The sequence below is a fragment of the Emydura macquarii genome, unplaced genomic scaffold (genome assembly GCF_026122565.2).
Source record: "Emydura macquarii macquarii isolate MOO-44397 ecotype Brisbane River unplaced genomic scaffold, CSIRO-AGI_Emac_v2 contig_2205, whole genome shotgun sequence".
Taxonomy (NCBI): Eukaryota; Metazoa; Chordata; order Testudines; family Chelidae; genus Emydura; species Emydura macquarii.
Window position 1 is genome coordinate 12,666,356 of NW_027132342.1, and position 15,737 is coordinate 12,682,092.

A 15,737-nucleotide genomic window follows, 5' to 3' on the forward strand; every position below is an offset into this window, starting at 1 on the left:
GTATTTCTTCTCTCCTCCTCTCCCAAGGAGAGAAGCGCGTGTAGTGCAGTGTGTTGTTTTGGGAAGGATTTCTGTTTGTTTTTAATATACACCTGTTGCTGTATATTTCTGGAAGAGAAGGAAAGATCAAAGAAATGTGCCATGCTCGTGGAATGGAAAATGGTGATGGTTGTTATGGTCCATAGTTTTGGGGACAGTTCATTCTACAGTCTGACTGGCCCCCAAAAAAGTTCCATCTCCCACACAGACAAGCTTTGCCCTCATTGTAGAGAGTTTCCTTTTGCCAAAGGAATGTAGTTGTCAACCACTGTCTTCATCCCAAAGCCATAGGCAGGCTTTTAGATCTCCTGGGCCCAGTCTGTGGAGTGTTTAAATGTAAGGGCAGACACTATGGGAAACCAATGTGGTGAGTGGAGAACAGATGTAATGAGCTTGCAGAAGTGTCTCTTGCTGAGGAAATGCACTGCAGTGTTCTGTACCAGTTGGAATTTCCTAAGCAGTGAAGGCATCATACTCCAGGTATTTGGCGGTGCTGTAGTCCTGCTGAGAGGTGACAAAAGTATCCATAACTCCACTTAGTCTAAATGCTTCTCTGGCCATATGTTTTTTGTTTTATGGATTTTTGTACAATATTTGCATAATTAAAGTCCCCTCTTTTATAAATCCCTTTATACTGTGACATTTTTAATAGCTGGCCCATAAGTACCTTATCTTTCACTGCTCCAGCATTGGGTGCTCTATAACTTCCCCAGCCCCTGGTTCCATATTTATTTATTTGTTTATCTTTAGTAATGCCTAGTTTAATTCAAGGCTCTGTAAGTAATTAAAATCAGAATTATTTCAACCCCCTTGCATCCTCACCCACCATCCCATTTCTTCCCTAAATGTGCAGAGGATGGGTGTATCAGAGGAATATTTCCCCTCCTTCATATTATCCCATATGTTTTCACTATTTCCACTGTCCACATTTGCTTATACTAATTATGTACATGCTTTTGACAGAAACCACTACACCATCTCCTTATCTTTCCTTTCTAAATCATATTTCTCTATGCTGGCGTTTCAGTTATGTGCCTCTGTAATACCATTTCAGTCATAATTGCACTCATGCATGAAAACCTCTAGTTCGTGCTGTATGTTTCTCATGTTCTAAGAATACCCCAAAATGTTTTACCCACATTTCTCCTTCGCTCTTCAAGCATTATCTCTATTAGTCATATTTTCCCTTTACTTTTTCCCATTATTTACACAGTCCAGAATTTTGTTCTTCTGCAAAAACTTGGAAGATCAAATATTTTAATGTATATGAAGTACGTAACTATGTTATTCAGGGGCCCTCAAACTTTTTTTGCAGAGATCCTCTTTGCAAACATTTCAGGCAGTGACACCCCCCTCCCCGCCAAAAAAGTGAAGCCCCTCCCCCATGCTATGCCATCCTTACCGCTATGCTTGGGGGCTGACAGCTCGCGGCCCCTCCCATAATAACCTCGTGACCCCCAGTTTGAGAACCCCTGTTATATCTGATGTGGACCTTGAAAAATGAGTTCTTTCTCCAAGGTGCTGCAGGAAGGTGGTTTAGCAGGTTCAGGATGTGGCCCCCTCTTTTCTGAGTCAGTGCAGACTAAATCCCTGAGCAGGCTGTAGGGCACTGTGCTCCTTGAACTGCCATCTCTTAAATAAACCATAAAACTAATCATCCCACAACATTTTTTTTAATCCATTCTCCCTTGAACTCTATTAGATGAAGTATTATGATTTCTCCATAGTGAAGGCAGAAGACCAGTTTTTAACTCACCTCCTTATCCTCAAACTGAAGGATAAGATGAGGTTCTTTCATATTTTTATTTGTCCTAATGGTAGCATCATGGGGGTAGAATTAAGATTATCAGGAGGGATCTTAAATGTATAGTTGCATAATTTTTAATTTTCTATGGGGGACATAAATAAAGTTAAAACCTTAATTTCCATTTTTGTGTTTTTGAGAAAACTACAATGTTCTCAAGGGTTTTTTGATAGAAGTAAGTCTAACTCCATATTAAATAGTTTCCTCTTCCCCCAGGGGTTGTTATACAATTTCCCTTGCAGTCATTTGAGATGAAAGTGCTATACATCATTTGTTTGCTCCATCAACTGATGCTAACCTCAGTCTCAGGTAGTCAGAGCTGGAAAGAGCAGTGTATGGTCACATTTTTATGTCAGTACTGAAGCCATAGGGCAGTAGTTGTAGGAGAGAGGCTCCATAAACTAAATGTAGTTTTATTTGAATGAGGCTTACGTCCAGGACCTATATTAGCTTTCTCTGAAATGCTATAGTAGGTGAAGAAAATATAAAGCAAGTAAGTAAAAATAGGCTGCTGAAGTATGTCAGTCCCCAGATGTTCTCAGGGCTCATCTAAAAATAACAATGAACACTGCCATCTTTACCAGTAATTCTTGGACAAGGATGAAAATAACCTGGGGAAGCTACTGGCTGAATACAGTAGGAAGTTTGAGAGATTCAGCCCTTAGCTATGTTTCATTGATACCTGAAATATCAATTTCCAGGTCCAAGTTGGGATTAGTTCACTCCATTAAGCACAGACCCATAACTATCGCATTGGTTGTGGTGGTGGAGGAGGAGTGGGGGGAGGTGCATTTCAATCTGGATTATGACGTCCATTGTAGTGTGATGTAATGTCATTACAGAACCATGGGAAGTAGGGAAAACCATTTCTTGTGCTTTAAAAGTTATATATACCTGTCCAAAGCCCTGTTTCAGCAAACCACTTAAGCACCTGTTTGAATCCATACCTGTTTAGCTAAGCACATGGTTAACTTCATGAATTTGGCTTAGAAGAAACATATTTTGCTATTTTATACAAACATTATGACACAGCGACTGATCCAGATACAAAGTAGAATTCTGTTATCTCTGTATTTCTTTTATACTGATAGAGAAGATTGTATCAGTTCTTGTGCTAATGAGCAATTTATCTCTTCTCGCTAATTACACCACAGTCAGAGTGGCAGTATATTTCTGTCTCCGAAAATGATAAAACTGAGTCTAAAAAAGCAAAACAAAGGGAGATGTATTGATTTACTTGATGTTCTGTTAATCACTAATATATCTGGTACTGTATGATCTGTCACGTTGTGGAGCATTTAAAGGCCTGTCTATCAAGGATGTCATTCAAGAATGTTCCCAGAGCACTATGGCACAGTTTAGTTCACTGTAAATGGAAGTCTGAATGAAAGGCATGGAAACAGAGCTCTGTTAGTAAAAGATGAATTTGCACTTGTTACTAGGGGAGACTTGAGGCCAAAATTAAAGGGTCGGGGTTCACATCATAATACAGACACAGTCTGTTCTTTTGGTGATTGTGAGTGACAACCACCGTTATGTTTTATTCTTTGTGTACTATATGTTGCCATCATAAGAGCATTCTGCAGAATTCTATGTTATGTGTGCTGTGATGCTACAGGCATCAGTCTATTGGGCTCACACATCACAAAATGTAACAGGTTATGTAACACAGTCCAAATTCAGTATTTCTGGGCAAATTTTAAAAGCTAAATGAAAGTTACAGCTTCCCAACGTAGGTATGCGGTGGGGAATGCTGAGCAGAAGAAAAACTAGTTTGATTTCAAATTCATTCCAAGTATAATAAAGTGTATTGTTGGAACAATTTTCTAATGGGTTAATTTCTTAATTAAGCTCAAAGGTAGTGGTTGGCCTGTTATGACACTCTTTACAACAAAGTCAAAAGACGTGTTCTATCATGACTGGAGCCCATGAATCTGCAAGCTTGATTTAGATTGGGGAATGCTGGATTTTCACTGAAAGAAATTCATAATAATAATTGGGTTTTAGTTTTATTTTAGAAGTCAAAATACACTCCATAATTAATTCATTTCCCCCCTGACACCATGCAGGGTTTCTACTGTATGTTTTTACACTGAGAGAAAATTAATCCTTTTTGAACCCTTGTCCTTTTCAAATACTTTAACCTTCATACTCTTATAATTTTTATAGTCCCCTGTACTTTAGAGCTATTGCCACTAAGAAATGTAGGCAAGATACCAATTTCTTATGTCCATCACAAAGAATATAATTGGAATAAGTACAGCTTTAATTAATTATAGAAACAGCTTTAATAGCCTGCATCAAGGAGAGTGTTCCAGGCCAAGTCTTGGCTTGGTTAGCTTTGGGCATAAGATTTTGTTCAGACCAAAACGTTTGGACATATACCCATCCTGGCACTAGAACAATGAATTGAATAGTGCCCTTGAACAATGAGTTAGAGGTTCTGAAGTTCCTGAGACCAAGTACCTGTCATAAATGAAACAGAGAGAGAACAAAGCAATAGTGCAATGTCCTTTTTCCTGGTGAAATCAGAGAAGGACTCACAGAATGAATATCACCATTGACAAGACTCTAGGAGTCTGGTGATCCTAACCTGGAGAGAGGAGGTGACCTATGTTGACACTCAAGAAGGAGGAAGCAGATGATTTTACCTTATGATTTTACCTTATGATTTGACCCTTACTGTTTAAACTTTTCCAAAGTTAGGAAATCTTTGTATCTGGGGTTTTGATTTTAGACCATCTCTGATATCTCTGTTCAGTATGACATAACTATCTTTATCAATCTATATTCATTTCAATAATCAACATACTCATTTCTTATTATTACTTTGTAGAAGTAGCTTTTTAGAGTTATAAACTTACATTTGACTTGGATCCAGAGATTTACCAGCTCTTTCCCATTTTTAACAAAACAAAGCCAAGGGATATAAATCCAATGGGACTTTTTACTATATGTACTTTAGGCAGAGCTGTAGCATTGCATGTTATTTAGATTGCATGTCACTTCCCATTATAAGATCCTGTTTTCAGTTCTTATAACTTAGCCAAACTTTAACCATTTGGGATGGAATTTTTCCATACTGGGTGTCTGCCTCAATGACTCAGGCATTTCCAAGAACAAGGCTAAGGAACAAATGTGTTGCTTTGCAATATTTTAAAAATTATGGCAATCTTTTATTTGAGAAGTTCTAGCACATCTCCCTTCCCCCATGCTTTGGAGCAGGGACTTGAAATTTGGCAGGGGGGTGGCCTTTATGTCATAGATGTACCTTTCGCTGTTCCTGTGAAAATCCATCCAAGTTTGTCCTCAATACAAGTCTTTGACAAATCTCAGTTTGCACATGCTCAGTAGAGACTTCTTAGAGTTTAGTAACTAAAATATCTGAAGGTTTTTTGCATACTGAGCATGCTCCATCTCCTCGCATCTCCTGCTTGTGACATAAATGTGCAGAAGGCGACCCTAAAGAGGAACTGAGCATGTTCCAGCCAAGAGGTACAGCGACAAAGCTGGACTTTCCCTGCAATGGCTACTAGGCCATACTGGGAGTCAGTCACTGGAGCTGGGAATAGGGGGTTTATCTCTCCTTTGCTTTCACTGATCCTCCCTCCTGGATCCAGGCAACCTAGAGGAGGAAACCATCTAATTTGAATGCAAAGGAGACAATAGTCAGACAGAGAGAGAAAAAGGAGTAGATTGGGACAAGGAGCCTGGTGAGACTGGGACTGAAGTAGAAGAGAGAGAAACTGTGACTGAAATTTGAGATGGGAGAGGCTGGAGATTGGGACTTGGAACAAGTGGAGGGGAACAAAAGCAGGGAGGAAGGGAAGATAGATCTGATGAGGAGCTGGGGTATGCGGGCGAACTGGGTTTGGCTCAGCAAAGAGACTAGGACAAGGAGCCAGGACGGATGTGGGGGAGGTTGGAGACTGAGGTTGGATGAGGATCCCAGAGAGGATGACTGGGACTGGGAGCCACTGAAGGAGGGAAACAGGCAGTGGGGATGACTGGATGCTGGGAAGAAGGGAAGAGATTTCACATTAAGCCCAGAGGAGGAGAGAAGCACTGGCTGGGCAAGGAGACTGGGAAAAGAAGTGGTAAGAGTGGAGACTAGGACAGGCAGGTGTGGAGAAGTGGACTGCGATGAGGAGCCAGGGGGAAGAGAGAGATTAGCAGGGAGAGGGCAGAAGGACCTGTGTCAACTAGAACATATTCCTCTCCAGAGCCTGGAATGGAACCCAAGATTCCTGAATCATCACGATTCCTCTGCTGTCAGCAAATAGCTGTGAAACCCTCAGACCAAGAGTGTCTCTCACCCTCCATTAGTGCTAGTTCACATAGAGGACAACAACCTTCAACTGCTATCATTTACTCTGTTAGTTCAAGTGGCAGAGGTGTGTGCAGTGGATTTAAAAGTTCCAACCCTGCGGATGAACCATGTGGGTGTCAGTGTGATGACACATGATGGAATTTCTGTTTTTTCAGTTTGCCTTTTTCAAAACCTAGGGAATTATGCAAACACAAAAGCCCTGCCTTTGTACACTCAATATGTTATTAATGTAAAGCTGTGAAAAGTTAGGTTGCCTGTGCAATCTTATTTTTGCCCCTTTGTGAGCATGCATTATGATACTGTCCTTAACAGCATGATTGCATGCTATTTTTTTCCACAAGACCCTTGCCTCATTCAGTGCACAGGCTGGACCTGCTCTGGGGTTAGGTAGTAAAGGAAACTGTTGTCTGTAGGACCTCTGCTTCATTTGTTGCAGAAGTTGGAAGATGTGTAGTGAATAGGGTGGCCACTGATGCATCCCCAGAACGCAGGACAGCATCCTCTTGGTTGTCCCTCATCTCATCTATGTGACCCTGCTTCTGCTGGTTTACCATGTGCCATTTTGTGGAGCGCGCCACCTTGCCTTTGCCAGCATGGTCTTGCATGCTGTGTTTGAGTTCATGCCAGCGTGGGTGGAGCAACACGCTCTGCAACATGGCATCCTCTGCATATGATACGGACAAAACAACATCTGATTTTTTGTATTGGTACCGGACAGGTGACAAACTATATAAACCGGACAAATGGGCTGCCTATTGGTGAATGAGGCAGGCGACTCATTCAGAGAAGGTTGGATACTGCTCTGGAGAATTGGATTCTATCCCTGCCTCTGCCACAGAGCTCCTATGTGATGCTATTCGAGTCAGCTTAAACCAGACTTTTCACAGGTGATCACAAATTGTGTGTTTTCTCATTTCCTGAGACCCTGAGGTCTGATTTGCAGAAGAGCTGAGCACTCACCACTACAACTGAAGTTAGTGCTATGCTGTGAACACACGGAGCCATGTAATGTTTAGTACTCTGAAAAATCAGATCTTAGAGATCTGAAACTGTGAACTCAAAGTTAATGGAACCTTTTTACTTTTACTTCTTTGTGCCCCAGTTCCCCAACTGTAAAATGGGAATAATACCACCCATCATCTCTCAGAGATGATGTGAAAAAAATTAAGTAATGTTTGTGAAGCACTCGGATACTGTAGTGATGGGCACCATAGGAAAGCCCATGAGGAAATTAGTAATTCTGACTTCAGAGAGAGGTTGGAACAGTGGGCAGGAAATAAGGTCTTGGGCCACACATTGAAGAATGAGGAGAAAACATAATATTAAATAGCTGTTGATTATGTGAGAACCATCCATCTGTGCAATGAATCAGACGGGTCTCATGGAAAAAATAGTATGTGATCATGTAATTAAAGACTGTATCATAATGCACAAGGGGGTTGAATGAAGGGTGCATAGGCAGGCTTACTTCTGGCATTTGCTCAATTTTGAGTGATTTGACTTTGTAACCTTAATGTTCTTCGAACATAGTTTATTTTGCATATTTGAGAGAAAGTGAGAGAAAGAGAGAGGTCTGGTTATATAGTATATAACCAGATTTGACTTTTTACCTTTGCAAAAGTAAATATGTAAGTGTAACTTTTACTGTCTGGAAAAAATTGTTGGTCTAATTTTCAGAAAATAAATTAGTTTTTTTTGAAGAATAAAATGGCATCTTTTTGTTGTAAAATCCAGAATTTAGAAATGGGACCTCTGCAAAGAAAATCTGCAAGGATCAAAGAGAACAAGTTAAATGTCTTCTTTAAAAAAATAAATCTTTGACTATTACATTGGTAGCTATTAAGCTAACATATATATAGCACAGTTACATTTTGTTATACTGTTATACATACTTGGTATTTTTTAATCAGCTCTATTGCATTTAAATTATTTTGTAAAAATAAGGTTTTGGTTAACCACTGTTTGACCACCGGCTCCGAAATACTCCTAGACAGAATATGCAACTTCTCTTTTTATACATTTTTATTCAGTGGTTGTAAAGTGCTTGGCTGCCTCGTTCCTGCTCATATGCTGAGGGTGTAACTAATCACCTTACGTGGGGCTGGGAAGGAATTTTCCCCTAGGTCAGATTGGGGGTGGAGGTTTCATCTTCCTCTATAGTATGGAGGGCGGGGACATTTGGCAGAAGAATATGGGTATCTCTCACTTAATCAATTCCCTGCCTCTGCAGAGGCCTTGGGCATTGGTGTACATTGGTCCCTGATATTCTCTGCCTGTGGCACAATAGTTTAGTCTCCTGTGGACTACAATACCTTGGTCTAATTTTTGTTGCTGGATTTAGTGCTGGATGGTGTTGGCGACCTGTGATAAACAGGAGGTCAGACTAGGCAATCTGAATAACTCAGAATAATTTAGCATTGTCATCATGGGGGGTAAAATTCTAGCTCTTTTGAAGTCAGTGAGATTTTTGCCAGTGACTTCAGTAGGGCTAAGATTTCACCCGTGAAGCATTATGTCATGTAACAACTGTACAGGTTTTTTTTTGTTTATATCTGTGTTTCCATGTCTTTAGGTTCTGCATGCTATTTATTGCCCAATTCAGGAAAGCACTTGGGCACATGCTTTACATTAAGCATGAACTTAATTCCCATTGACTTCAATCCCTAAAGTTAAGCACATGCTTAAGGGCCCTGCCTGAATCCCTATGTTTTCCTCAGTTGGGCTCTAGAACTTGCTTTTCCATCAATGCACTGTGCAATGTTCAGATATAAGGCTCTTGCACATCTGACTGCAAGCTGGTGTAGAATTCCCTTCCACAAAATTGCAGTACCAATGACTCAATATTTTAAAAGCATGAATAAAGCATTTTGTTATCTTTAATACTTTTACATTTATTGTTGCATTGTGTGGTGCCTACAGTACCTTGTACAGCACCTTGGTATATGTAAAGGGTGCTTTATAAATCATATAGTAAGGATCTACTTTCCCACATGTCTTGTCACCTCCCAGTCTATCATTTACATCTGTCTTTGTAAGTTTAGATGTTTTACTGTTTGAATACCTGTAAGTGTGTCCCATGTATGTGTGTGTATATATATATATATAAACTGATGCTCAGGTGCATTCTGACATGATTGTTCTGTGGACCACAGAATTATCATCACACTCGTCACAATCCCATTTCATCTGCTTACATGATGCACATGTTTGGAATGTACGGACTGCATTTGGTTGCAGTTTGGAAGTGTCCAACATGTCAACTGAGCCTCATGTATTTGTTCTGTCATGTATTTCTCGTAGACATAAAACAGTTGAAGGTGCCCAAAAGTGGAAAACAAAAATTGGGCGAAAGACACCACTTGTCCTGTTTGTGAGAAGTGCCATAGTCTTTAATGATGCAGAGCAGACAAAAACCTGATTTTTTTTTAAGGGTGAAACACCCTCACCCGGTAAATGAATGACATTCCTTGTCGCTACTTTGGAGTGATGAAAGGCTGAGTAGACTCCAATAGTGATGAAGCTATGGTCATGTGGAGTCGAGGGATCCCAAGAACAATGCCTATGCCAAAAAAGCCAAATACACCTAGATGAATAAAGCAACACATAGAAAGTAATAGAAATAATCATCTTGTTATGATGAGTGTTTAACAGGTATAAACATATTTATATTACTTTGTTAAAAGGTTCATTTCAAATACGAGTTACTTGGCAGATATTTAAAAGGTCCCATAAAAATGGGTCATGTTGACATGTGGGGAAGCAAGTTGGTTGCAACATACAGGGTTTATTTCACTGCCATACATCTGTAATTAAAATACTCAGGCTCTGCTGGTTTCTAAAAGTCAAAAATGATGTTGGCAGCAGATACTAATAGTTCACAAGGAAGGGTGTGTAGCACGTGCTTTCCAGGTCATGCTTAGTCAGTTGCTAGTTAAACAGCAGACCAGACTTGACTTTATATTTATTTGTTTAGGAAACATGCCTTATCAGCATAATTGTTTTTCTGCTTCACACACATCACAGTCACTAAACAGGAAATAATCTGTCATGGTTGGTCATTCTAGGGGACTGACGGTAATGAATGAATGAAATTACACATTTTAAAAAAACTGATTAAATCATCTAGTTCTCCTAGCAGCAGCTGACAGGGCAGTTCACTGCAACAACAAATTATTATTATGTTCTTTGTAATTTTGAATGATGCAAGCAACAGAAATTACATTAACTCACAGTATCTTGGACTTTATTGTTAGGGAATGTTGCTTGATGTTTAACTCTAATTGTCTTTGTGTGATTTCATATTATTATTCATAGTTATATTGATGTGGACCATTCTAAACATTCCTTTCCCTCTTGGGTGTTTATGCTCTTCCAATATTTGTAGATAGGTTACCAGGTTTTCTTTACTCATCACATAGCCAGACTATATACTGGAAGGTCTTAGTTCTTGTCATCTTTCCACAGAAGCCAATGCCTACTGCCCATTAACCACTTTGTTCTCCTTCTCCAAATCCGCTTCAGTTCATCAACATTTTTCTGGTACTGTACATGCACTTTCTATTCACAGTCTCCCTAGTACCATTTAACAGAGAGTGAAAATTACACTGATCTTTGCTTCACTGCACCAGACACCTCCTATCAAATAATGCCACATTTTTGTGCCTTTTTTTTTTTAAACAGCTTGTAGGGAAGATGATTGAAACTTGAAAGCTGGTGTATTCATAGTGTGTAGGTCATAGATTTGCCTTTTGATAATCTGGTGAAAATCAAATTTGATCTGGTAAAACTATAAATGTTTACAAAATGCACTCTGCATATGTAGTAGATTATGTTAAATAATAAAACTAACCATCTCTCAGAAGAGCTCTGTGTAAACTTGAAAGTTTGTCTCTCTCATCAACCAAAGTTGTTCCAATATAAGATACTGCCTCACCCACCTTATCTCTCTCATATCCTGGGACCAACACAGCTACAGCAACACTGCAAACCATCTCCCAACACTCCACTTGTGATGTGCTTGCATGGGTATATGAGATGAGTGGAAATTTCTGCTGAGTATGTCTCAGGATTCCTGATGCATGCTTAACAAAACGGAGTTACATTTCAGTTTCCATAGGTAGGGGATTGTGGAAATATGATCTTTGAAGACATTAATGTAGAAAGGTATGTGAATGATGCTCCCCCCTACAAGTAATGGGCAGGGGATTCAGCCCCCACTTTCCACAAGTGTCTTCAGATTCACGTGTTGGGATACCCACAGAAATGACAGAAGTAGCTGTGTGAAAGACTTGGACATGCTCCCCCATTCTTCAAGGCATGATAACTCAAAAGCTATACGTTGTTTTCACCCTCAGCAATGGCTGCATAAAAATTTCCCTAAGGGAGTTTGTGGTGCAGTCTCAAAGGACTTTCTGCTTGGATCCCTGCGAAGCATATAGCAATGTATGGCCATTCCCCGGCTCCTTCCTACCTCCACTGGTCTCTCTCTACTGCCTGTTTGGTGGGTCCCCAGGCGCAGAAAGCTACCATCCATTCCATGTGCCCAGTGTGGTCAGTTACAGTTTCTAAATTGGCAGTGTAAATATCAGATGTCTGGCTGTTGCATATCTTGGCTAATCTCAAACCAAAGTAGAGCCTTCTGGCACTACATGTTGTATCATTTGCTAAATCTTGCAACAACAGTAGATTTTGTTCTTCTGTTGCACCTTTCATCCAAGAATCTTGAAATGTTTTCCAGGCATTAATGAATTAGGCTGATTAATATATAAGGATTTTACAGGGAAATTGTGGCAGAGGGAAGTTGTAACTTACCCAAGGTCACAGACCAAGCCAGAGATGAAGCTGAGAATAAAATTCCTGTTTCTTGGTTCTTTCCTTTAGTGGCTCAACAAAACTTCCTTGTATGTATGTATGTAAAAAAACATTTAAATCTTCTTTGTATAGGTAATTTAAACCACCATTTCTTCCACCTAAATTTAATTGATGTATGTTCTCACAGAAGAAAAAGAATCAGCATATGACATTATTTTCACTTTAAGATTGTTTGCAGATCTACAGTGTTATGATACATTACTTAATGTAACAGATTTTTTTAAGATGTCACAAGAATTGTTTACACTATTGTAATTGTTTTCAAAATCTAATAGACTATGTTATGCTTTAATAACAGATCAATTATACACGTTTTTAGGCAGGATTTTTTCCCCCAAAATTTGCTTTTATAACTATACACACCTCTATTAAGATTGCAGAGTATATTCTAAATAAATGGAAAGGATTTACAAGAGAAAATGCTTATTAAAATGTGCAGACAGTTCTGTATGTTAAAAAACAAAGCTATACTTCTCAAAGCCTTGTGCATCTACAGAATATAAATATTGATTAGCGCATCTAGTATTTAAATAAGACAATAACAAAAAGATTTTTAAAGCTGATTTTATCGTATGTTGTTTCTTTTCTTTATCTCCCTTCTTTACCCATCTTTAATTCTCTCTGTTTCCCCCAGTCTTGCTCCAGATGTCTCACTCCTTCTTCGCTGTGCTCTTCTAAACAAATCATACTCTTCTCTAATGACATCCCACTCCTAAGTATGCTCTCACTATGGCCCTGACAACACTTAAACAGACTACCATAGCATATATTTTTTGTGTGTCTGTTGTGGAGTAGATATGGCTTGAACACAGTTTCTCTGGAACTGAGTTTGAAATGTATTTAAACTCTGTTTTAAAGCCAGTGTAGACAGGACCGTCAATCCCAATATTTCAAGTGTTTTACCTTCTTCTTTTGATTTCTCCTGTTCTTATTTAATCAATTTACTTTTGCTGTCAGTTCTGAATGTACTTCCTGAATTCCAGTTTGGTATTATGTCGTGTCTCTTACCTATGCTGTTCCCTCATAACATGTCTTCTTTGTTTTTCTGGACACTATGGGTGAAATTCTGCCCCCATTCAAATCAATGGGAGTTTTGCCATTGCCTTCAGTGGAGCTAGGATTTCACCCTACCTCTTTACTGTGACTTTGCTCCATTCTGGCTAGTTTAAAGCCCTCTTGCGTAGGTCTCTCTTGCCCAGAATCCAGTACATTGGTTCCCCAACTGTTCAAGGAGATCATATGCTCCCCCCTTTCCTTCCACAAAAGAAGACCCATGTGATATGAATCTGACCCCCTTCGACCACATCTGTCCTCTCCCAGATTCGGGATTTTAGGGCCACTCTACAATGGGCTTTTTTAACCAACCTCACCTATTCTAAACTGGGGAGGGTGAGGGTGGAGGAGTGTGAGGAATATCCGAGACAATTTTGAACTAACAGGACACTTGCAAAACTTCACTGTTCAGTTGCATTGCATTTCTTGTCTCCTATCCCCCTTCTTGAGGTCTCTTTGATGGTAAGCTCTTTGGTGCAGGGACCTTTTCCTCCTTTTTCTCTGCAAAGCATCTAATGCACTGCTGACACTATGTAAATCATCATCATATCTAAATCACAGTCCATTGTCATAAACAATACAGATACCAATGGGAATGTGGAGAAAAGGCTTAGAGGGCACAGTGAAAATTAAATAAGTCTAAGCATACTATGAGTTGTTATTGCAAAAATAACCAGTGACATTCTCTGGCTATATGTCTTGTACAGTGGACTCTCATGTAAAAGTAGGAAAGCAGTAACTGCTATACGCAGTCTTGATGCAGTCACATTTTGGCAGACTCTGCACCATTTTGGAGTCCCCTCTGAAGCAATTAATGCTGGAATAGATGACCAATGGAAGGAACTGAGGCACTCTCACTGGAGGCATTCAAAAAGAGGTTAGCTAAAACACCTGTGGGAATGAAGTAGGGAAAAGTTCTGCATGATTTGTAATGTCTGAATACTTGCCTCAGACAGTCTTTTTCATCCCTTCATTTCATGACTCTTTCACACCAATTTAGTGGAAACTGCCCCCCACCCAAACCTATTTCTTTTTTAATATGTGGCATCATTTTATTTTCAGACTAGACTTAAAAACAGAGATTCTGGTCTGCGTGGATATTAACAATCCATGGCACTTTTCATAAAAGTCTGGATTTTGTTCTGAAATGATCCTTCTCCAAACAGCTTAGCAGCGTGTTGTGTGTTGATTTGTGGCCACCCTCCACCACACAGGTGGCTGCATTTCAGTGGGGTTAAATATAGTCTCTGAAGTACTTTCAGACCTCTTGGGATGAAAGGTGCTATATAAATGTTAGACATTTTTATTACTACTATCTTGTCAAAAAGTGAAACGGTGACATTTAAAGTTAACTTTTACTGAGCTTGAGGTGCCTGGATATCTTGCGCATGTGTTAGGTGCTTATTAAAATTATAGTATTGTGCAGGGGTGCATCTAGAATGATGGTACATATTAGACATCTCTACAGCTGATCCTCCTAGCTCTGCTCAGGGAAGAAGAGAGAGTGTGGAGCAGGTAGAAAGATTTTTATTTTGTTTGTTGTTTTTTTTCAAGATATTTTTCATGGAGTCTTTCAATCCTAGGTCCCTGGCTTGATTCCCACTCAGGTCAGCAATGGCCAAAAATTATTATCATCGAATGGCTGTTTGGTGGCCTTTGTGAAGTGAGTTTGTTGGTTTAGTCCAGTCCCAGAGGTAGCCACTTTGCAAATAGCTTCTCAGTTGATGTTCATTGGTTAGATTAGTACCATTTGCATCAGCGAGAGGCCAAGTATCTAATGGGACAGAGAAACTGAATTATTTCTTCTTCCTCATGAATAGATACATTGGTGGGCCGGGGAGGGGTGGAGGGCAGGGGAGGGCTGCATCTGTTGCTGTACTTGTTTTGTAATGTCTGTTTGGTCTATAGGGTTGTCAGTCCAGCACTTTTCACAAGCACTAAAAAGAAAACAATTTTTTGTTCATGTTTTTCAAAATCTGCCTTTTTTACCACAGAGGCATCAAAGCTCTGCAAATTGCACAGGCAGATGCAGAGCCACGTTTACCTTTGGCATAGGAAAGTGCAACTCCATTGACTTCAGTGACTTTAGTTGAGATGACTTCAACGGAGCGGCGTCTGCTTATGCCAAGGGTGAATTTGCCTCATGGAATGTGATACTGTCGACCACTTGATTTGCTGTTCACCTAAACTCAAAAAAGGGAGAATTGCTTCTGCCTTAACCACACTTTGATGTCGCTAATGTTTATGGTTTGAAATTGGGTGTTAGAGCTTTTAATAAGTTCTATTCTGTAGTATGAAAATGATTTTCAAATGATAAACCTTTGTTTCTTATATGTGTTTGAGTGATTAGATATGCTCTCAGAATGTTACAGTTGTATCTGAATGAGTTAGTCCATTTGGTAGGACAGTACAGTGACTTTATTCATCCCAAATTAAGTGCATTACAGTTAGTCTTATGCTGCTTCTGCATTACAGGCAGAGAGAGGTTCAAAGCCTAAAACAGTTCAACAGCCAGGAGTTACATTTGCAGAACAAATGCAATAAGTTCCTAGATGTCATTTTGTACATCTTGATACTGTCCATTGTTTTGACAGTTTGAAATGGCATTTTCCTTATGGAAAGGTCCTATAATATTTTGTA

General features: G+C 39.6%; 1 protein-coding gene across 3 annotated transcripts in view; it reads left to right on the forward strand.

The window, feature by feature from the left end:
* ABTB3 (ankyrin repeat and BTB domain containing 3) overlaps positions 1–15,737 on the forward strand; it is a 244,069-nt gene that overhangs the window by 123,438 nt on the left and 104,894 nt on the right. The window lies entirely within an intron of this gene.